Source organism: Vulpes lagopus, chromosome 8 (assembly GCF_018345385.1).
Source record: "Vulpes lagopus strain Blue_001 chromosome 8, ASM1834538v1, whole genome shotgun sequence".
In the NCBI taxonomy this organism is placed as follows: Eukaryota; Metazoa; Chordata; class Mammalia; order Carnivora; family Canidae; genus Vulpes; species Vulpes lagopus.
Genome location: NC_054831.1, coordinates 24,941,998 through 24,967,023, shown reverse-complemented (window position 1 = coordinate 24,967,023; position 25,026 = coordinate 24,941,998).

The window sequence follows — 25,026 nt, the reverse complement described above, 5'->3', positions numbered from 1 at the left end:
TGTCATCAGAACACAAGCCCACCCCATGTCACTGAGAAGATGCCCTGCTTGCTCTTGTACCCCCTACCCCCCAGGACTGTGGCTTCTGACAAGTGAGAAAGCACTCTCTCCACACCCTCCCCAACCAGGATTTTTCATCACATTGTCTTCTCCCTTGGCACCTGACCTGACACCCCGGGGAATGTTCTCTGCATTGGTGCAACCTGCCAGGAGATGCCACACAGCAACAGGCAGGAGTGTCTGCCTCTGAATCACAGCAGCCCCCTAAGCCTGCCCCACCAGGCCCAGGGCCTGCCAGCTGCCACAGGGCGAACCTGCTCCCAGGCACACTAGCAGGCACAGTCATTAACAAGAGTAGCAGACTGGCTCAGGGTTCGGGTTGCCTTCTGATCAGAGGTGAGGACCTGCCCGTCCCTGCTCCCTCCATCTGACCCCAGCAAGCTGAAGACCACCCATTGCACCTGCCCCCCATCCAGTCTGAGCTGCTGACCCCCATTCCAAACTGGTGGTTTGGCCTCATTTCCCAACAACATCCAGCATAGCCTCCCTCTCTCTCCCTCTTATGAATTTTGTTTCACAAAGAATGAGAAGGCAGGGTGCTCTTGGGTCTCTAAGTTCTGGAGCTACGATTTTGCCATAAGTCATTGCCATGATGACCCCCCATCCAGCCAGATGTGCTTCCCAGGAGGCATAGTCTACATTAATTTCAGATGTCTTTCTTGTCGGAACTTGCTTCTTTCTTCCAGAGGCTGCGGCCGGAACCCCGGCGTGGAAGCCTTGTGACCCTTGGGCCGCCCCAGGAACCTGCACCCAGCCGAAGGCCTCTGAGACACCAGCTCTATGAAGCATCCCTGAGCCTGCAAATGTTCAGCTCACTGCCATCTCTTCTGCACCTGCGGCCTGCCCGGTCATAATGCAGGGGCGTTTGTCCACCACGGGTTCAAGGCACCCGCTGGGTGCCCAGGTTGCAACCCTGCACAAGGCTCTGGTGTCAGAAAGACAGGGTCTGACAGCACAGGTGAGAAGAAATGTTCCCGGGGCCAAGATTTAAAGAACAGTGAATCTTCCTTGACAACAGATCCAGGAGAGCCCTAGGTGGGAAAGAGATGCCTCCCTTGGATTCCCGGTAGGGCCTGGGCAGAGAAAAAAATGAGGAGAGAAGCCAGAGGACCTGTCACTTGATGAAGGCCAAGCACACCTGCAGTCTTAGCCATAGGGCGGCCTTCAACCCCCTCCCTAGGAGCTGCCACCGGCTTCCCAGGCCCCGCCGCTGTGTTGACTCTGGCAGTATCAGAGGGTGCTATCAGCTCACAAGGTCCGAGGCTCATGGCAAGGGCAGGGTGGCCGATAAGCTAAGTGGGGCTTGGGAACTGCTCCAGGCAGGGGCACACGCCCCCCCACCTCGCTCTTCTCCGGCCAGCAGCTGGGGCTTGGAGGGCTGCCCAGCTCAGCACCGAGCCCCCGGGCAGAGGCTGGGAGAAGGGGGCAAGGGGCCAGCCGTGCCCACAGACAGGTGCTGTCTGAATTTTCTTCTGAATGCACCAGGAAGGATCCCCTGACACCATGGTTCCTTACCTCCTGGGGTAGAAGAGGACCTTTGAGAAGCTGATAAAAGCCAACTCCTTCTACCTGGAAAATGTGGCATCTAATGCACGGCTGAGTTTGGTTTTCTGACCGCTCTGAGACCTGGTTGATACACAGCCAGGATCAGAGGATAGCAAGGCTCCCTAGAGGGTGGGGTGAGAAGCTGGTGCAGGTCTCTGAGAGCCTGGAGAGGACAGAGAAGTGTTAACTAAGGTTAAACCCTGAGGTAAGGGGAAAGATGGCATTAAAAATTGGAGTGAATTTAAAGACCTGGTTGGCTTTATTCATCCATTCCTCACCCGGGCAGCATCTCACCCGACAAACAGCTCCGAGGTATAAGATAGGTTCAAGACTGAAGCCTTGTATAGGCAGAAAGGAGGTGTAAGATAAGCAAGGGAACCAGCAGAAGGAAAGAAAGGATGCTTCAGGCAGGTCATCTTCCTTTAGGAGGAAGGCAGGGGTTTGGAGTTTTTAAAATATTTTTTAATTAATTATTAATTAATTTATTTATTCATGAGAGACAGAGAGAAAGAGATACAGGCAGAGGGAGAAGCAGACTCCCTGGGGGGAGCCTGATGTGGGACTCGATCCAGGACCCCAGGATCACAACCTGGGCCAAAGGCAGACGCTCAATCACTGAACCACCCGGGTGCCCCCAGGCAGGGGATCTTATCAAGCAGATGATCTCACTGACCAAGAAATTCTGGACCGTTGGGTTTAAAATTCCACTCCTGGGAGAGGCTAAAATTGCAGCTTGGTAAGATATGAAGTCTTTCTTTTTAACAATGGGAAGCACTCTCACTGGGATGGCTGCTGGAATAAAGAAAGGAAGCCACATCCTAACCTGATGGGGTTAGGTGTTAGCAAAGCATTTTCAGATGGTCCCAACCTGATCGCCTGACCATCGAAGTATCCAGCAGGAGACCAAAGAAGAATGTAGTTAATGAAAGGCTGAGAGTAGCACAGAACTATCTCCTTCTTTCCTTTTCTCTTTGGGTCTTAGTAAATAATTTAATGAATAATTTTTAAAAATATTTTATTTATTTATTTATTTGTTTATTTATTTATTTATTCATGAAAGACACACAGAGAGAGGCAGAGACACAGGCAGAGGGAGAAGCAGGTTCCCTGCTGGGAGCCCAAGGCGGGACTCCATCCCAGGGCCCCGGGATCACGACCTGAGCCAAAGGTAAGACGTCTTGCTCAACCACAGAGCCACCCAGGCGCCCCAATTTAGTAAATGATTTAACACAATCATGTAGAATTCTACATATGGTTTTCAGGTTGCCAGACTATTTTTAAACTTGGCCACTGTAATGGACAAACTATAAGGTGCCACAATCCATGCCTCCTGGGGGAACCCTCTCCCCTTGGACATAAGCAAGACCTGGCCTCTAACTGACAGAAAGCAAGCAAAGGTGATGGAATGTCATTTCCTTAATTAGGTTACATTATACACTACTCCAGCTTGCTAGCAGAATTACTCTGGAGACCATTCTTGCTGGTTGGATTATTTCATCCATGTTGGGAAAGCCTATATGACAAGAAACTTCCAAAAGCCTCTAGAAGCTGGGAGTGGCTTCTGGGACCTGAATGTGACCTCTGGTAATAGTGAGCAAAAAGCCAAGGATATAATTTCAAGGAAACCTGCCAGCAACCTGAGTGAGCTTAGAAGCAAATTCTTTCCTGACTGGGAAAGAATTTCCAGATGAGAACCTAGCCCTGAACAACACTTTGTTTGCAGCTTTGTGTGACCCAAAGCAGAGAACTCCTTAGCATCTCTTAGGATTTTGACCTGGACTCCAGATCCACAGAAACTACGGATAATAACTATGCATTGTCTTAAGCTGCTAGGTTTGTTACACACCAGTAGATAACTGGCATGGCCATGGAGCGAGAAAGGAGCTAAATGGCTTTCTGCACCTGGGTGGTGGTGACTAGAAGTGTCCATATTGGTTGATAAAAGCAGAGAGGATCCAGGACATGGATATATAGTCTCTCGTTGTGTCTCATGCATTACTGTGTTTGCTTTGAGTTTAGCATTTATAAAGTCTTGGGCACTATGTTGGAAGAGAATTCCTTTTATTCTATGAATTTATTCTATATCTAAGCCTTATTCCTGAGCAATGTTACTGTAAGCCACCACCTAGACTTCAAAGACCTGGATTTGCTTCATCCTCAAAAGAATCCAAAATAGAGATAAGAGATGTGCAGTAATTACTGATGGCTGCAAAAGCACAACTAGAAAAACCTGTCCAGACTTCAGTGAAGTCTGAGTTGTCCAGATTGAGTAACCCTACTCATTTGGAGAGCTTTTATATAATTTGGATTACTTGCGTCAACTTGAATTCTGGTTACCAAACCTTTCTCCAATTTGGCCAGTTTCCACTTAACTTTTGATTCATGTTATTAACTGTTACATAATGCTAACATTTGTGTAATACTCGATGATACATTTATTTCTCTTCTATTCACCTAACATTTATCAGGTGCCAACTGCGATGCCAAGGACCACGAGAGGTAACATATGATGAAAAGTGGCCCAGGTTGCTTACGTGACTTGCTCACTCACACAGGTCTCATGTGATGGGGCTGAGGCTGGAATCCAGTCTTCTGGTGCAGAATGTTTGGGTCATAATGTGATAGCGCAGGGATATCCCCAACCCCTTTCTTTCAAAACTGCCCTTAATCTTTCAAAGAACGATCTTTGGGCAGCCCGGGTGGCTTAGCGGTTTAGCACCACCTTCAGTCCAGAGCGTGATCTCGGAGACCTGGGATCGAGTCCCACGTCAGGCTCCCAGCATGGAGCCTGCTTCTCCCTCTGCCTGTGTCTCTGCCTCTTTCTCTCTCTCTCTCTCTCTCTCTCTCTCTCTCTCCCTCTCCCTCTCTCTGTGTCTCTCATGAATAAATAAATAAAATCTATATGTAGACAATGGAATATTACTCAGCCGTTAGAAACGACAAATACCCACCATTTGCTTTGACATGGATGGAACTGGAGGGTATTATGGTGAGTGAAATAAGTCAATCGGAGAAGGACGAACATTATATGGTCTCATTCATTTAGGGAATATAAAAATTAGTGAAAGGGAATAAAGGGGAAAGGAGAGAAAATGAGTGAAAATATCAGTGACGGTGACAAAACATGAGAAACACCTAACTCTGGGAAACGAACAAGGGGTAGTGGAAAGGGAGGTGGGTGGGGGTTTTGGGGGACTGGGTGATGGGCACTGAGGGGGGTGCTTGGAGGGATGAGCACTGGGTGTTATGCTATATGTTGGCAAGTTGAATTCCAATAAAAAAAAATAATTAAAAAATTAAATAAATAAAATCTTTAAAGAAAAAAAAACTGATCCTTCTTGCTCCTACTCAATTCAATCCACTAGACCTACCATCAGTCTCAGAGACAAATAATGGGCTAAAGGGACCACCTAATGAACCTCTTAAGTCGGAATATCAAAGCTTTCAAGAGGCTGTGAACATGGCAAACTTGTCTGGTGACAAGTTTCTAAAAACAGAGACTCTGTGATTGACTTGGCTTACACGAGAACCAGGCAAGAAGAACTAGGACTCTGGGCATCAGGGTAGGGCAGCATGGTACTGTGCTATGACAAATATATATTTCGACCTTCATCCCCAGCTGCTGGCCAGAACTCCTTAAACTCCTATAATTTCCTAAGTGATAGGAGTGATAGGAGCATCTTTTTGGTTATAATATTTGATTTTTGTCCCTAGTTCCCTAGATAGCTCTAGACTGATAAAGATGAAAGGCACAACTTTTGTTATTTGTACCATACCCCTTTCAATGCCCCCTGAGTTTATATGCATGGGGTGACTTTTGGAAAACCCCTCAAGATGGGACTGGTGGCCAAGAGAACCAGAGGGTTGGAACCTTGGCCCTAGCCAAACTTCTGAGAAGGGGACAGGTACTGGAACTTGAATTAATCACTAATAGTCAATGATTTAATTGATCATACCTACATAATGAAGCTTCCATAAAAACCCTACCTGGAGGACTTGGGAGAGCTTCCCGGTTGGTGAGCACATGGAGTTCCGAGGAGGGTGGCATAGCTGGAGAGGGCATGGAAGCTCTGCACCCCATCCCCATACCTTGCCCATGCATCTCTTCCATTTGGCTGTTCCTGAGTTGTGTCCTTTATTATAAACTAGTAATAGCAAGTAAAGTGCTTTCATGAATTTTTGAGCTATTCTAGCAAATTATCAAATCCAGAGATGAGGTTGGAGGAAACCCTTGAGGCCTGGACTTGCACTTGACATCTGAAGTGAGGGCAGGACTATGGGGGCAGGTCCTTAACTGGTGGGTCTGCATTAACTCTAGGTAGTGTCAGAATTGAATTAAATCACAGGATGCCCAGTTGATGTCCACAGAGAACTGCAGAAGCCTTTGGTGTGGAAAACCCACACGTTGGGTGTCAGAAGTGTTGACCAATGTTTTCCCTTGTTGGAGGATTTTTCTTTTAGGCAGACATTCCTCCACCATCGCTACCTGAGCCAGGCCCAGCTCGCTGTCCTAGAGTTCAATCCCTGGGACAATCTGTCCACGATGGTGGCAGGGACCCCGGAAGGTTGTTTGGGGTTGAGCCCCCAGGGCTACTTCTTCTTTCCCTGCTCCCTGAGCTCCCACAAATCCTCCTGAGTCTCCTCTCCTCCATCTGCTCTGGCTACTCACCCTGCCTGGCCCCTAGCTCCTCTGTGTCCTTCTCCTCTACCGCCTAATACTGATCCCCAATCAGGAGCACTCTCTTCTCTTTCTTCCTGGAGCACACTTCTGGCAAGGACCACATCCTTTTGGGAACTGCTCTCCTTAAGCCCTTCATCAGGCTATTGCCCGAGCCCTGCTCCCTCCTGGATGGCTCCTAGAGCTCCTTTCATAGGTCCCCAATTCTGGAGACAGACCTGTAGGACTTCACCTGGGGACTGTCTCCTTTTCCTGCCTGTGTAACCTGATCCCTGCCCTTCATCACCTGCCCCACCGCCGCCCCAGGGCTGTCTCCTGTGAAGACAGTCTAGCTGGACCGAGGGATGGGTTCTCCTGAGACCCATATTCACAGTCATACGGGCTTCCTCAGCCACATCTGCAGCCCGCTGGGATGCACCATGCACCATGCTGGCTGCTATAAGAGGTGGGAGCAGGTTTCTCTGCCTTTGTTAAGGGATCCCAGTATCTTGACTCCCGCAGCATTAAGTACAGGCCAGCCATTCGCCCCCCAGCAGTGGAGAGAGATAGAGTATCAGCACATGGCCAAGGATGAAAGCCTCTGGGGAGGTAGGAACCGGATGGTCTTGTTCCCAGGGGGCAGACGGCTGTGCAGATGAGAGCCTGGCAGCCTGTGTCCGAGGCCGGGCAGGAAGAAAAGGAAGAAATACATCCAGACCCTGACATGTCTGGCTGGGAGGGACTGCCCCTCCTTGGGTCCTAATGCATCTTTTTCATCTGGCTGTAGAAGCTTCCTTGAGAGGCTGAAGTTTTGAAATGCCACTTTTGGATCCTGGCCTCAGAATTTTACTGGCTTCACTGGGAGGCCGGTAAATATCAGGCTTCAAAAGAACTAACATGTACTTACATGCATCTGCTCTGTTGTGGGTGCTTTTGTGTGCTTTTGCAATGCTCTTTCATTTCTTTCTCACAGCTGTCCTCTTAAACAAAGACAATTTTTGCACAGTTTTTGCGTAGCATCTTTGATTCCCTGGCATGTAGTTCAGTATGATGTAGATGTGTTTGGGGTACAGAGGGAACACTCAGCTATCGGAGAGCTCAAAGTTCATGAGAAGGCAGCTGTGTGAACAATAACAGTGTTCCTGGGAAGAAGTGCCCATGATAGTCTGGGTCCTCTGAGCATCTGACCTCAAGATGTGATTAGATGCGTAAGAGATGTACTGCGGGGAAGTGCCTGTGAGGAAACCAGCGGTCCCTGCTTTGTGGTCTGAAGGAATTCCCAAGAGCTTTGAAAATCACTCCTGGGGAGAGTGGGGGGATTCTCTTCCCTTTAAAAAACAAAAGCCAAGCACCGTTGTATTTCTCCATCACTATTTCTTCTTGTATAGCCCCAACTGTCATATGAATTTTTATAACTATAACTGTGATGCTTTCTATTTCACAGAGAAAACTGGGTAGGGAGGGGGCAATGGGGAAGATGGTCAAGGGAGAGCTCTTTGTCTTACACAAGCATCTGAACAGAATGGCAAAGCTCACAACCACACATGGTGCCACATTCTACAGCCACACGTGTCCCTTTTACATCTTCAAGTAGCAAAAAATGAACTCAGTCATTAAAATGAACCCAAGATACAGCCTCCCTGTGGCATAAACATAAGAAGCAACAGCACATAAAAGTAAATTTTGTCAGTAATCAATGTTTGAGTATTTTATAGTGTTTAGATGTTATCTAATGATTATCACTAAACTAACTGAACAATATTGGTCCAAGGTTTTAGATTGCCTTAAAGTCTTGGAAATGATCTATCAGCCACAAAACCTCAATTACAGTTGGAAGAAAAAGGCTTTCAGAATGATTGAATTGAGCTGAACATCAATTTACATTGTTAATAATCCTAAGTATTAGGTAACATGAAGTGTTAGCTTATTCAATAAGTAATCCTATCTACATCTGGAAAAGGTAAAGCAAGTAAAATATAGGGTATGATTGCATGGCACGCTGATAAATAGGAGAAATGACAAGCTATTTTTTAAATAAAACAATTGAACTAGTCTCATCTGCCAGCCATTAATTTTAATTATACAAACATGGACTCTAAAATGTTTCTGAATTGGTATTAGATATTCAATTTCCTTATTTGCAACAAAACAGATATATAGAGAGCTTATCAGTTTTTTTGTTTGTTTCCATAATTTCAGCTATAGAACAAAGAACAAATTCCAGAAGCACAAGAGTATGAGCTGACCTTACACAAAGTGGTAAAGAGCTGTTCTTCCCAGGGGTCACAGAATTCTTCATCGATTTGAGCTAAAAAGAGACAAACAGAAAAACTAAAAAAGCCAAATGGACCAGATTCTCTGTCGTCTTTTACTCACTAGAGAATGGATTAAAAAAACTCACAAAACCAAACACTGCTATTTGGGGGATTGCTTACAGGCCATGTGGGAACCAGAAATCAAAACAACACAAAATCAATAAAGAGGGAAGAATAAACTAAAGAAACAAAGAATCAGCAAAGTTAAAGAGCTATTGCTGCTTGGATTTGCTCTGGAAATCTGGAAAAGATGTGTCAAGGCTAATGTCAGAGGAGAGGTACCCCACCCTGGTGACACAGTTTACCTTGTTCTGTCATGGGGATCCATTGGACATCTAGGTGGATGACCTCCAATACTCTTAAAAGATTCTTGGGGAGAAAGATTAAATTATGACTCTCATACAAATATAAAACAAAGGTTGTGTTTAACTTATTAATGAATGAGGGAATCAATAAGGTGTTACAGTCAACTCAAAGAGTCTCTCTCTCTCTCTCTCTCTCTCTCACACACACACACACACACACACACACACACACACACACATCCCTGTGCATGAGCAATGAAGAATGCCAAAAAGAATTTAATAGGTACACAACTGACTTCTCGATGAAAGGAATCCATTGTAACTCCACCAAATAAAATCCACTTGCATTCTATGAGCAAGAATCATCTGCATGACTTTCAGTGAACATACGGAGTACACAATAACTCGACAATCATGAAAGGCACAGATAACCCAGAAGAGTATGCTGATAACTTTTTGCCCATTTCAAACTGTTTCACAAACTGTCCTGACAGAAACAAGAGATATATCGTGGACAAGCCAAGTCTGAGATGCCATCTGGATGTCCAGTTGGAGATGAGAAAAGTTCCGCTATATGGACAAGTCTGTCCACGATACAGAGGCTAAGTATTTCCTCTTGAGGGAAATGCTTCAGACCAACATTTTCCTGGCCCTCACCTCACCACAAGACTATAAGCTCCTTCCTATAAATCATATGTTACCTTAAAAAGAATTATTATTTAGCATCTACCACAATTGGCCATAACTGCCTTTCGACTGGTTCTTGCTTTTTCCCAGTAGACTCTGAGCCACTCAGAAGACAGTCTCTTTCTTTTTGAGGATAGGACCCCCAGCACCCAGCAGAAACCTTTGCCCAGGAACCAAGATAGATAGGGCTGCAACCACACTGTTCTACCATTCTGAGATCTACCTAAGTGTTTGATAAAGAACTTGATAATCCCGTACTGACGTCATGGTGCTGCGTGTGATATGGTGGAAGTCAGAGAAGCAGGTTGGAGTGATCCAAGAATGTAACAAACTGGACCCACTCCAGCCATGAATAAACCAGTTAACTAACTAATTTATTAGTTACTTGGAAAATCAGTGAAGCACTGACCTAGAAGACTGAGCTCATGGAAGAAGTAGGAATGGATGATGCAAGAAAAGATGCCTCAGGAAAAAAAGAGAAGGGGAATATAGAGGTTCTGAAGCAAAAGAACAGGCAATGTTTGGGGAACAGTAAATTGGTCAGCATTACTTGAGCTGAATGCAAGGGAGCTGGTGGGAAGAAATTCGGCTGGATAGTAGACAAGAACGGGGAAACCTGGAGGGGCCCATAAGCCCGGCCTGAGAGGTTAGATTTTACACTGCAGGCAGTAAGCAGTTAACTGAAGAATTCTGATCAGGGGTGAGGCACACAGATTCCTTATGCTTATCAGTGCAGAGCTTTGATTAGAGGAAGGTGAAACTCGGAGCAGAGTGGCCAAGGCAGCTTGATGAGTCTCATACCCCACAACCTGGCCAGGGTCACCTATTCGTTCTAGGAGCTGTTTTCTGCACTCTATACAATATTTTACATAGCCCATCACATTTTCTGCTAATAAAGACAATTTTACGCCTTTCTCTCTGACTTCTTTCACGCGGGCTAGAACCTCCAGATCAGTGTGGAATAGTAGTGGTGAGAGCAGTCCTCCTTGTCTCATTCCTGGTTTTAGGGGGAAAGCATTCAGTTTTCCACCATTAGGTATATAGTATTAGCTGTAGGATTTTTGTTAGTATTCCTTGTAACATTGAAGAAGTTCCTCTCTGATGTGGAAAACAAAGGCGGAAGGAAATTTAAATTCAAAAGTCCTTAAAACGTGCAGCCCATATAGACAAATACTTGAGATCAGCAGAGTTTAATATTCCTCCCAGAAGCTCCCAACTGTCTTAACATTAATGCCTTGCTAGAGGAAAAACCTTAGCTTGACAATAGCAAGGTCTCGAGGATCCTGCGAGTCTTCTTTAGCATATGAAAGCCCTTTGGAACTTCCTTTAACTTTACTTCCCTCAACCCAGCTTGCTCCCTACAATCCTGGGGCAGCAACTCTTTCTGCCCAAGATCTTGGCTTAAAAAAAAATCACCTTTTTGCGCCAAAGATGTCTCAGGAATTCATTTTTGCCATCGGCTCCAGAGCCCAACAACACTACCCCAAAAACGGTATCACTCTTCATTCCTTTTTTCTCTTTTGGAGACATTTTTATCATGAATGGGTGTTGAATTTTGTTAAAGGTTTTTGTGGGTTTTTTTTTTTTTTTTTGCATGGATTAATATGACTGTGTGATTTTTATTTTTAGTCTATTAATCGGTTGTATTGTATTAAATTGTTTTGGATATTGAAACAAGTGTACCCTTGGGGTAAGCACTTGTAATGTGTGTAGGATTCTTTTTATTTATTGCTTAATTCTATTTGCTAATATTTTGTTAGGGATCTTTGCATCTGTATTCATGAGAAATACTGGTCTGGAGTTTTCTTTCTCTGTACTGGCTTTGTCTAGTTTTGACATTCATATAACACTAACTTTGTCAAAATAATTGGGAAGTATTCCCTCCTCTTCTGTTCTCCAGAAGAGATTGTGTAGAATTAGTGTTCATTCTTCTTTCGACATTTGATACAATTCTCCAGTGAATCTACCTGGGTGGGAAGATTTCCTTTATGGAAGCTTTTGTTCTGCTTCTAATTCTCTGAGCTCCCTATGGTTAAGTGTCATGGGATCCCTGGGTGGCGCAGCGGTTTGGCGCCTGCCTTTGGCCCAGGGCGCGATCCTGGAGACCCGGAATCGAATCCCACGTCGGGCTCCTGGTGCATGGAGCCTGCCTCTCCCTCTGCCTGTGTCTCTGCCTCTCTCTCTCTCTCTCTGTGACTATCATAAATAAATTAAAAAAAAAATTTAAAAAAAAGTGTCTTATATTACTTTGGAGAAATTTTATGTCATTATTGTTAAAAATATTTCTTTTGTTCCTTTCTCTCTTCTGGGCTTCTCATAGCTAGCCCTTTCATAGCTGCTCCACGATTCTTAGATACTCTGTTCTGAGGGTTGTTGGTTTGTTTCTTTTTTTCAGTTTCTCTGATTTTCAGCTTTGAGGTTTCCATTCAGATAGCTTCAAACTTAGATTTTTGGTTTTCTTCAACCAACAATGTCCAGTCTACTCATAAGCCTTTTTAAAAAGCCCTCTTGGTTTCTGTTACACTGTTTTTGGTTTGTAGCATTTCTTTTTTATGCTTTCTTAGAATTTCTCCCTCTCTGCTTATATTGCCCATCTGTTCTTGTGTGGTGTCTCTTTCGTCCACTAGAGCCCTTAGCCTATTAATCATAGTATTTTAAATTCCCAGTCAGATAATTCCAACATCTTCATCATAACTGAATCTGGTTATGCTCTCTCCATCTCTTTAAACTGTTTTATACCTTTTAGTACCTCTCCCAATGTTTTGATAACTGAACATGAGGTACTGGGTAAAAGGAACTGCTGTAAATAGGCTTTTGGAATGTGCTGGTAATAAGGGGGGAACAGTACTAGCTGAGGATGAAGCACATTGACAAGTCCTTGAAACAGGCAGAGCGACATTCCTCTAGGGACTCAACTGCCTACTTTGCTGAAGGCAAAAGGCAATCTTAGCCCGACCCCCAGGATCCTAGAAGTCTACTTTAACATGTAAAAATTCCTTTAGAAATGTCCTTTATCACTACACCCCCAAGATGCGTGTTGGGTATCATTCCCCAAGCATATGGCCCACCCATATACACTCCGAAGAGTCTCATGATTTAGGTTTTACTAGACAGTAATAAATGACCTTTCCCAACAATACCGAGCCCCCTCAAGGTCCTGGAAACCTTATTCCAAAATTCCTTGGAGAGTATGCTACCCCCAAACCCCTCCCAATTCCCAGGTATATAATCAGTTACTCCTCACAGGCCCAGGGCAGCAGCTCTTCCTGCCCATGGGTCCTTTCCCTGTGCTTTAATAAAACCATCATTTTGCACCAAAGTCGTCTCAAGAATTCTTTCTCGGTCATTGGCTCCGGACCTCACCTATATTCCAAAACTTCATCAATAAGGTGTGTGGGACGGAGAGTGTTCTGTAATCCTGTGACTGGGTCTCAGGCTTATCATGAGTCCCTACCTCTGGACTATGAACTTCACAAAAGCTTCCTAGTCCCACTGATGTTGTTTTGGAATTTAGGTGAGGTTCAGTGGAGTGAGGTCTGGAGCTGATGGCCAAGAAAGAATTCTTGAGATGTCTTTGATGCAAAAAGATGGTTTTATTAAAGTACAAGGACAGGGCCTGTGGGCCAGAAGAGTGGCTGCCCTGGGGTAGTGAGGGACGACTGATTGTATGCTTGGGAGTTGGGGGAGGTAAGGAAAAGGGAGCTTTCAAAAGAACTTTCAAATTCTAAGGAGGACCTGTGAGATACTGGAGGCTTAGCCATGGTCACGTTAAGGTTGTTTTTCCCTCTAGTAAAGGCTTAACATTAAGATAGTTGGGACCTTCCTGGAGGACTGTTACACTCTGCCAGCCTCAAGTATCTGTCAATGGGCTGCAGATTATAAGGACTTTTAACTGTATCTACATTTACTTCTGCTTCCTCATCACCACGCCCCAGCCCCCTTGGGTAGGACAGGACAGTTCCAGGGGCTGGAGCTGAGTGTTTCCCTTCTCCCATGTAGAAGGCTACAACCAGGGCAGTTAATTGATAAAATCTCTGGAGGTTAGGCTCTGACTAACCAGCTTCTTCATGTTAAGAAGAATGGAATCCTCTGGCATATTTTAAATTGGTTCTTTTTCCTCAGTTCATGCCAGACTTGATGAGGGAGCCGAAGGCTAGCTGAGGACAAAGCAGAAGTTGACACCCGGCAACCCCTGCCCCCAGGTGGGATCTGTGTGACTTTCCTTAGGCACTCCTAGCTGCCCTAAAGCTAAGAAAACGGAAAAGTGGTTAACTTACAGGGATCACAGTCCCACAAGACAGGAGTCTCCCTCAGTTTATAAATATCTTAGTGATTTACAAGAACAAAGCATTTTTATCAATAATCTAGCTTCCAGAAGAAAATGTAGATATAATGAAATATCCTTATAAGCTGCAGCCCATTGACAGATACTTGAGGCAGAGTGTAATGTTCCTTCAGGAAGCTCCCAGGGTCTTAATTTTAATGCCTTGCTACAGGGAAAAACAACGTTAACTTGACAATAGCAAAGCCTCCAGGATCCTGTGAGTTTAATTAACATATGAAAATCCTTTTGAAATTTCCCTTTTCCTTACCTCCCCCAACTCCCAAGTGTATAATCAGTCGCCCCTCAAAACCCCAGGGCAGCAGCTCTTCCTGCCCACAGGTCCTGTCCTCATGCTTTAATAAAACTACCTTTTTGCACCAAAGATATCTCACGAATTCTTTCTTGGCCATTGGCTCTGGACCCCACCCCACCAAACCTCACCTATATTCCAAAATTACGTCAGATTCACGAGGGGATTTTTTTTTTTTTAATGTTCATGTGAGAATCCACTCAAGCTCATAAGTAAAATTCACCAAAGTGCAGGGACCCCGGGTGAAGAAGTCTCCTTGTGATTTCGTTTCAGACTTGTCCATGCTGAGCCTCCAGCAGCTCATCAGTTGCAGGGTGGGCTTCCTATCTCGGACTAGTTCCACAGAGGTTTGTGCTCCGGGGTTTCTGCTCTGGGGAGTGTGATTCTCTATATTCACCTGTAAGTTTCTTCAGTTTTGGATGGTGGCAGTATGCCTTGTGACCTCACTTATCTGACAGACCTAAGAGTTGTTGATTTTCCAGCTTGCTCAGCTTTTTTTTTTTTTTTTTTTAATGCAGGCTCCACGCCCAGCATGGCACCCAACCAGGGCTTGAACTCACCACCTGAGATCAAGACCTGAGCTGAAATCAAGAGTCAGACACTTGAACAACTGAGCCACTCCCGTGCCCCAGTTTGCTCAGCTTTTTAGTTTTTGTTAGGACAGAGTGATGATTTCCAGCTCTCTTTCTAAAAAGAAAAGAAAAAAAAAATCAGTTTAATATATGTTAAAAGTTTCTTTAAATTTTTTTCTAGAAACACATATTTTTTATTTAAATTTTTTAAAACTTTTTATTTCAATTCCAGTTAGTTAACATAATATTAGTTTCAGGTGAGCCATATAGTGATTCAATACTTCCATATATCACCTGGTGCTCATCACAGCAAGTACACTCTTTAATCCCTGTCAACTATTTCTTTAAAACCTCCCTTTGATCCATGGATTATTTATAAGTATGTTGTTTAGTCTCAAATTGTTCAGATATTTTCCTATTATGCTTCTGTTGTGGATTTTTACTTTGTCTCCATTGTGGTTGGAAAACACATTCTATATGATTTCAGTCCACTCAGGTATGTTAAGATTTGCTTTATGGCCAAGGATATGGTCTATCTAGCTAGAGTTTCCATGGGCACTTGAAAAGAATGTGTATTCTGCTGTTGGGCAAAGTGCTTAATGAATGCCAGTTATGTCCCATTGGTTGATGCTGGTTCTTTTTTTTTTTTTTTTAAGAGATTTATTCATTTATTTGAGAGAAAGAGAGTGAGAGAGAGCAGGAGGGAGGGGCAGAGGAAGAAGGAGAGAGTCCCAAGCAGACTGCCGCACTAAGCACAGAGCCCAATGTGGGGCTCAATCTCACTACTCTTAGATCATGAAGTCAGCTGAAACCAAGAGTCAGTTGCTTAAGTGCCTGAGCCACATTGACTTAACTGCTATATTGAAGGCTTTAAATCACTCCCACTAATATAGATCTAAAAGATCAATTGTGTAAGATAAGAGGTACATTTTATTTATGACAATTCACATCTACTACTAGAAACACTACCTTTGAAGATGTCTCCATTAGATGGCCAATCCCATAAACACAGAGACTGTCTACTTATCTGCCAACACCTACTTTATCATTTTCTTTTCATTGGATGCACAAAATAAATATGTAATAATGTAGGAAAGACGTTAGGTTTCAAAGTCAACAGCCAAGAAAGAATTCTTGAGACATCTTTGGTGCAAAAAGGTGGCTCTATTAAAGCACAGGGACAAGACCTGTGGGCAGAAAGAGCTGCACTGGGATCATGAGGACTGGCACATTATATATTTTCAAGTTGGGAAGGGGTTAGAGATAGCATAAGTCTCTGAGGAATATTGGGAGCTAGGTTTCCAGGACCTTGAGGGGGCTAGCCATTATTGGGAAAGGGTCATTTATTACTGTTTAGTAAAACCTGAGTCATGAGACCCTTCAGATGTGTATCAGTGGGCCATATGCTTGGGGGATGATTGCCAAAATGTATCTTAGGGGGTAGAGATAAAAGAAGTTTCCAAGGGAACGTTTATATGTTAAAGTAGACTTACAGGGTCCTGGGGGTCAGGTTAAGATTCCCTTTTGCCCTCAGCATGGAGACAGTTGAGTCCCTAGAGGAATATCACTCTGCCCATTTCAAGGACTTGTCAATGGGCTGTAGGTAGTAAGGAAATTTAATAATTTCTCTTTTGCCTTTGTTTCCCACATCATTTGATAAATTGAATTCACTCATTTCCTACAATCACAAAATCTATGAGGTTAAGAATTCTTTAATTCCATTTTCTGAACTTCTCTAATAAGTTTAGCCTTTTAAGCTTTAATAGGAGAAAAATCAACTTTCTCACAGAAAACAATGTGACCCATTTTTAAAAGAGAAAGAAAATAGAACATTCTTTTGTTCAATGATTAAAAGAATATTGAACCTACTTTTTAAAGATCTCCTTTTTTGACATCGCATTAATTTTAATAATGTTCAAACCAAAGTATATGACTTCACCTTTCTCAAATCTAGACCCATTTGTGATTCCCTTCTTTCATTATGATCTATAATATTGTATAATACTACCACAGTTCTAAGCAACAGAAATCAATTTTGCCATATTTCAGCTGAAAAGAACTTATCAGAAAAATTTTGTCCCCCCCCCCAAAAAAAAGGCAGGCCCAGATGGCTTCATTGGTGAATTCTTCTAATATTTAAGGGAAAAAAATAACACTAACATTATGCAAACCATTTCAGAGAACAGAAGAATATCAAATAGTCCTCACTTCATTTTATGAGGCCAGCATAATTTTGATAACTAAACCTAATTAGGAGATGCAAAAAAAGGGAAAATTATAGACTAATGTCTCTCCTCAACATAGATCCAAATATCTTAAACAAAATATTATCAAAACCAGTAATACTAGAAAAAACTGGTATCTCTAGGAATTGATTTAGCTTTCAAAAATTAATCTATGTAATCTGCCATAGCAACAGAATAAAGGAGAAAAATCATGTGATTGTTTTAATAGATGCAGAAAAGCATTTGATAAAATTCATAGTAAGATCACATACAGCAAATAAGCAAGGAAAGGAATTTTCTTTAATCTAATAAAGGATATCTATAAAAAGCCTAAAGCAAATATTATACTGAATGGTGATATCTTGAAAGCCTTCCCGCTGAGATGGGAACACACAAATGTGCTAACAAGTATCACTTCCACTCAACCTCATGTTCAAAGTCGTACCCAGTGCTAAAATGCAAGATAAAGAAATGCATAAAGATTGGAAAGGAAGAAACAAAATTGTCAAGATTCACAAGTGATGTGATTTCTTTTTTTTATAGAAAATCCAAAAGAAAAAAAAAATAAAATCCAAAAGAATCTATAAACTATAAAAATTAGTAAGGAATTTAGATAGGCCAATGTACAAAAGAAGAAAAAAAAACGAAAATATTTTAGAGACTATTTAAATAGCATTGAAAAAAATGAAGTACCTAGGAATAGATCTAACAAGAGATGCAAGTCTTCTCTTGCATAAGAAAAGCACAACTGAGAAAAATTATAGAAAATGTAAAGTTGGGAGAGGTAGTGATCTGAAGGGCCACCTGCACTCCAATGTTTATAGCAGCAATGCACAATAGCCAAACCGTGGAAAGAGCCCACATGTCCACTAACAGATGATTGGATAAAGAAGAAGTGGTGTATATATGCAATGGAATACTACTCAGCCATCAAAAAATGAAATCTTGCCATTTCCAACAATGTGGATGGGACTAGAGGATATTATGCTAAGTGAAATTATTTAAGTAGAGAAAGACAATTATCATATGATCTCACTCATATGTGGAATTTAAGAAACAAAACAGGATCATAGGGGAAGAGAGGGAAAAAATAAAACAAGATGAAATTAGAGAAGGGAACAAACTGTAAGAGACTCTTAATCATATGAAACAAACTGAGGGTTGCTGGAACGGAGGGGTTAGGGGTTTGGAGTAACTGGGTGATAGACATTAAGGACGGCATGTGATATAATGAGCACTGGGTATTACATAAGACTGATGAATCACTGACCAATAATATATTATATGTTAATTAATTGGATTTAAATAAAATCAAAAAAGAATTATCTGGATAAAAAGATAATGGAGTTGGGAGATGGGCCTTGTTCATGGATTTAAAGACTTCATTGTAAAGATGTCAGCTCTCCTCAAATTAATCTATAGATTCAATGTAAATCCCAGCAGAGATTTTGAAGAAACTAAGCACACATGGATGGTTTAGTCACCTTCAGCCCAGGGCCTGATCCTGGAGACCCTGGATCGAGTCCCATGTCAGGCTCCCTGCATGGAGCCTGCTTCTCCCTCTGCCTGTGTCTCTGCCTCTCTCTGTGTCTCTCATGAATAAATAAATAAAATCTTTAATAAATAAATTTAAATAAATAAATCATTAAAATCATTTTAATAAGTCAAAATTTAATTAATTAATTCTCTTAATTAATTAATTAAGAGAGCAAACATGAGACTGAGCAAGCAAGTAGAATGGGAAGGAGGGCAGGGGCAGAGGGAGAGGGAAAAGCAGATTTCCCACTGAGTAGGGAGCCCAACACAGGGCTTGATCCAGGACCCTGAGATCCTGACTGGAGCAAAGTATTTCATGCATGTTTCAACTGGTAGGAAACTGGGTGCATATTTATCACTATTAAAAAACAACAACACTGGAAGTAATGAAAAAAATGATCAGAAATAGCCAGCCTGACTTCAGATTTTAAACATATACTAATTCTATTTCTGGATTATATTATGAAGCTTTTATGTGAAACTTTTTTTTTTTTGTAATGAAAACCACATTGAAGATGTTTAATAATAGTACTTTGTTAGTGGTATCAAGACTATTGAAGAAGTCTTTTTAGGGAGGTACTTGAGGCATTGTATCTTGTAGACAGAGAACCCATGAGATGCAGCATACCTCTCCTGGGTATGCTCATTTTTAATTACTGCTCATCTGATGCTCACGTACTATCACTGCCTGCCTGAGTAGACAGTGTAGAAAAGCATGTGCCCTCTGTCCTGATTTCCTACATTCATGCCCCCTACCACCCCACCCCAGCCCCTCACAGTTGGCACCTATTTGCTTTGAAAATCCCACTGATTTTGAATCATGTAAGACAAATAGAATCTAATAAGTGTTTTTTTAAAAGATTTTATTTATTTATTCATGAGAGACACAGAGAGAGAGAGAGACAGGCAGAGACACAGGCAGAGAGAGAATCAGGCTCCATGCAAGGAGCCTGATGTGGGACTCAGTCCCAGGACTCCAGAATCACACCCTGAGCTAAAGACAGGCACTAAACTGCTGAGCCACCCAGGGATCCCCCTAATAAATGTTTTTATTTAATTTGTGGTGCCTTGCATAATGGGCAGAAGGCTCAAGTATTTGTGAAGAAGGAAATAAACTATTTTTAAACCAAAAAAAAAAAAAAAAGGTGGTTGCTTAACCAACTGAGCCACTCAGGTGCCCCAGTGTGTGCTCTCCCTCTAAAAATAAAAAGACAATATTTGCAAAAGATGGATCTGGAAGAAGATTGTTATCCAAAATACATAGAGGGCACTTAAAACTCAACAATAAGAAAATGAAAAACCCAATTTAAAAATGGACAAAGATCTGAACAGACACCTTATTGAAGATCTACAGATGGCAAATAAGCATATGCAAAAGATGTTTAGCATCAATGTCACTAGGGAATTGAAAAACAAAATGACAGTACCACTACACACCTAGTAGAATGGCCAAAATTCTAAACACCGGCAACACCAAATGCTGCTAAGGATGTGGAGTGACAGGTACCCTCATTCATTGCCAGTGGGAACTCAATACAGCTGTTTTAGAAGACAGTCCGGCAGTGTCTTAAAAAACTGAACATATTCTTACCATATGATCCAGCAATCTCACTCCTTTGGTACTTACCCAAAGGAGTTGAAAACTTAAGTTCCACACAATAACTTCCCCAAGGATGTTTATAGCACTTGTATTCATAATTGCCAAAGCTTGGAAGCAACCAAGATGTCCTTTGATAGGTGACTGGATAAACTGTGGCACATCCAGACAATGAAATAGTGTTTACCACTAAACACAAATAAGCTATCAAGCTGTGAAAAGACATGAAGGAAACATAAGCACATATCACTGAGTGAAAGAAGCCAGTCTGCAAAGGCTACACACTATATGATTCTAATTCTATGACATTCTAGGAAAGGCCAAACTATGGAGACAGTAGAAAATCAATGATGTTCGAAGCTACCCAGGACACACACAAAAAATATAAATATATTAGTGGTTGCCAGGAGGGAGGGATGAATAAGTAGAACACAGAGGGTTTTTAGGACAATGAAACTATTCTGCGTGACACCATAAGGCTGTATGTTGGTCATTATACATTTGTACAAAGCCATAATACACAGCGCCAGAAGTGAACCCTAATTTAAACTGTGGAATTTGGGTCATTATGATGTGTCAGTGTAGTAGGTTCACTGATTGTACCAAATGTAACACTCTGGTGGAGGAAGTTGATAGTGGTGCAGGTTGTGCATGTTGGGGTCAGGGGTATACGGCAACTCTATACTTTCCACTCCACTTTGTTGTGAATCTAAAACTGTTCTAAATGATAAATCTATTAAAGTGATTAAAACAATGTTATTAAGCTCTATGAAAAAAAGTAACCACGTTTCTCTGCCTTATGCATTTTTAAAAAGATTTTATTTATTTCACAGAGAGAGAGAGAGCACAAGCAGGGGGAGCAGAAAAGAGAGAAGTAGGCTTCCCACAGAGCAGGGAGCCTGTTGTGGGGCTAGATCCCAGATCTCTGGGGTCATGACCTGAACTGAAGGCAGATGCTGAACTGACTGAGCCAGGCAGGCAGGCACAGTCTAATAGAAATTAGACCAAGAAATAAAAAACGGAATGAGATCTTACATTCACCAGAATAATTGAAATTGAAGACCCTGCCGACACTAATGCTAGCAAGGATGTGCAGAACCCACCTACTGTTGGTTGGCACTGTTAGGGTACACCAAAGAGGAGCTTACAGTATGACCCAGCGTGTGCTACAGACCCTAGGTCTATTCTCAACAGAAATGCAAACTTGCACTCACCAACAGACACATCAAAGAAAGCTCAGGGCACCCCTGTTCATAATAGTCCCAAGCTGGAAATGACCCAAATGTCCATCAGAATTTAAATTGCATTTTTTCAGGGCAGGGGGATTAAACCACCAGCACTTTCAATGGTCTGGTTTTCTCTTCCTGTTTCCCCACTGTTGCTATACTATTACTACAAGAATAAAGGATTCCTGAGAGCCTGTCCTCTCCTCTCCCTTGGGCCCCCTTTTTGAACTCATCCCCAGCAACCCCCTCCCTGCTGGATTTCTGGAGGGGGAAAAAAAAAAAAAACAAGTGCAAGGCACTGCAGGGGGTGGGGCTCAAGTGCCAGGGAGCCTGATGGGTGGTACAGGGGCTGGGCAGGCCCACCAAGGTTGAGGAGAAAGGTCTTGAGATCTGGCAGGCTTCCGAAAGTCCTTCCTCCCATCCCCCGACCCACTTGGGGGTCTGTAGCAAGAAGATAATTAGTGTTGGGCTCAGAAAGGAAGAATGGGGGGACCACTCTACTAGGACCCAAGGGCCAAACCCAAAGAGGAGGGGTTATGCAAATCACCATATTCCTCAAAAGCCTGTTATCTTTGTGGAAAATTAATTTTTTAAGGTTGATTTTGTCATATGCTGGAATACTATACAGCAGTGGAACAAACTATGTCTACACACGGTGACATGGATGCATCTCATGAATATCACATTGAACAAAAGAAACCAGGCACCACGCAAAGGACTCTATGATTTTATTTATGTAATTCCAAAACAACAAAACTGATCTATAGTGTCAGAATTAAGGGTGTTGTTACCTTTGGGACAAGATTGGTAGTGACAAAGAAGGGATCTGAGAGGCGTTCTGGGAAATCACATATTTTATTCTGGGAAGTGGTTGCATAGATTTGCATATCTCTAAAAATGCATCCATCAGTACATGTAGGATTTTATACAATGTTATGTTATACTTTGGTAAGAAATGTTTAAGAATTTTGGAATCTATTAAGATTACATCTGCCATTTACCCTCACTAGAGTTGATGGCAACACATGGCACACAGTGAATAAAATAAAGGGAAACAAAATTGTAAATATGCATGCATCTTTTAAGTAAAAAGGGGGAAATACCAATCAATATTTTTAAATTTCTATGAGAATAGGAGAGGTGTAAGAGATAGATTTATTTTTTTTAAGATTTTGTTTTTGTTCATGAGAGACACACAGAGAGAGGCAGGGACACAGGCAGAGGGAGAAGCAGGCTCCATGCAGGGAGCCCGATGTGGGATTGGATCCCAGGATCCTGGGATCACGACCTGAGGCAAAAGCAGGTGTTCAAACCTAAGCCACCCAAATGCCCCAGCAGGAGATAGATTTTTTAAGTAATGAAGTCATTCTGGGTTCCCTGATACTTGCTATGAAAAATGATAGTGAAACAGAAGGATTTACCAAAGCCAGTGTTAAAACATAAAAAGCATTGTGAGGTTTTGTTTTGTTTTGTTTTGTTTTGTTTTTGCAAAAGAGTCCTTCCAGGGAATTGTAAATTGTCTTTACTGAAGGGAAGTGCTGAAAATAGTTTCTGTAAAATTACATAAACTACTACCTTATGATCAGAATTCAACATTAACAGGAATAGTTTTAAAATCTGTATTAAGATGGATTCTTTTTTTTAATATTGTATTTATTCATGAGAGACACACAGAGAGAGAGAGAGAGAGAGAGGCAGAGACACAGGCAGAGGGAGAAGCAGGCTCCATGCAGGGAGCCCAACGTGGGACTTGATTCCGGGACTCCAGGATCAGGCCCTGGGCTGAAGGCAGCGCTAAACCACTGGGCCACCAGGGCTGCCCCATTAAGACGAATTCTTAAAAATTTTTCATTTCTTCCCTTCAAACAGAATCCCATCTGTTTTAAGACTGACTAAATATGTTAGCACAGCAGTTCATTGCCAGAATTTACTAAACATTGCAAAATTAATTTCAAGGCATATGGCAGATATTTAGCAAATCTTTCCCGAAACAACTTTAAGACTTAAAGAAAACTAGAAATTTTCGAAATGTTGCAATATAGATGTTCTACCTATTTCACTGAGTGGAAACTGTTATTTAGCAATTATATATTGCCCAACCAAATAAATTTTCTTTAATGTATATGAATGTGCCAAATAATTTTAAGAAAAGTATTTCTAAAATTAAACTATTTTGACACTAGTTTTAGGGGTTTTTTTTAAGATTTTATTTTTCTATTTCAGAAAGAGTGAGTGAGAGAGCACAAGCAAGGGGAGGGGTAGAAGGAGAGGGAGAAGCAAACTTCCCACTGAGCAGGGAGCCCAATGTGGGGCTCCATCCCAAGATTCTGGGATCATGACCTGAGCCAAAGGCAGACGCTTAACGAATGACAGGAAACCCAGGTACCCCAGGAAAGACAGGAATGGAAATATTGACTCACCTTCACTAGAACCTTAATGTCTCCCCAGTGAAGTATCATCCTTAGCAAGAGGTCTGGTGCCCATCTTACCCATTAACTGTCCCCAGCAATGTAAAAGGCAGGTAGTTGGCCCAAGAATGGCCAGTTACTGCAGAGCTTCCCTCTTCATCTCTTCAGCCCTTGTGGCAGCCGGAACAGCTGGGAGCTGCCCTTGGACTCCACGAGTACAAATGCAACCATATCTATCCGTCATACATAACTATCTGTACTGACTTAGATTTTTAGAAATTTTTAATTTTATTTAAATTCAATGAATTAACATAGTATATATTTAGTTTCAGAGTTAGAGTTCAGTGATTCATCAGTTATATATAACTCTCAGTGCTCATTATATCAAGTGCCCTCCTAATGTCCATCTCTCAGTTACCCCATCCCCCGATCCACCTCCCCTCCAGTTTGTTTCCCATGGTTAATTAAGAGTGGTTAATTAAGAGTCTTATTTATTTTTAAATAAATATTTTTGTCTTTTGTCTCCCTCTCTGATTTTGTCTTTATTTTTCTCTCTGTTCCCCTAGGCCCCTCTGTTTTGTTTCTTAAATTCCACATATGAGTAAAATCATATAATTATCTTTCTCTGATTGACTTACTTCACTTGACATAATACCTTTCAGCTCCATCCACAGAGGAAATGCAAATGGCAAGATTTCATTCTTGTTGACGGCTGAGACTTACATTTTCTTCTGCCCTTTAAAGTCTTTGAAATCAGGCTGTATCTTATAACTGCTGTTGACCAGTGGCAATTTTAAGAGTGTTGGCATTGCCTACATAGGCACTTTGAAAAGCACCGCAGAGAAACCTGCAGGGTGGGTGTCAGCTTTCAAACTCTTGGGAGCCAGTTGTGGATACATTTAGCTTCACCCCTGAAGCAGGTTCACCAGTACACTAACTTAATACAGTTGTAAAGCTGCTTTACAGCACCAATGATTTTTAGTTTTTATGAATTCTTTTAAGAAATGCCATATCATCAACACTTTTATTAGCACAGAGAATAACACGGGATACAAAAAAGGAGATATCTGAGTCAAAAGTGATTCAGAAAGTCAGATTCAGGTATACTGAATACACATTTGACTATTTTTCCTTTCATATATGCATGAGTGATAAAAATCTATGTCTAGTAAAGTCAAAAGGAGTCCTCCAGTAAGATATAAAATATTAATTCCAAGTAATGTAAAAGTATTGCCTGTTTAATTGGACAAGTTTTTTCT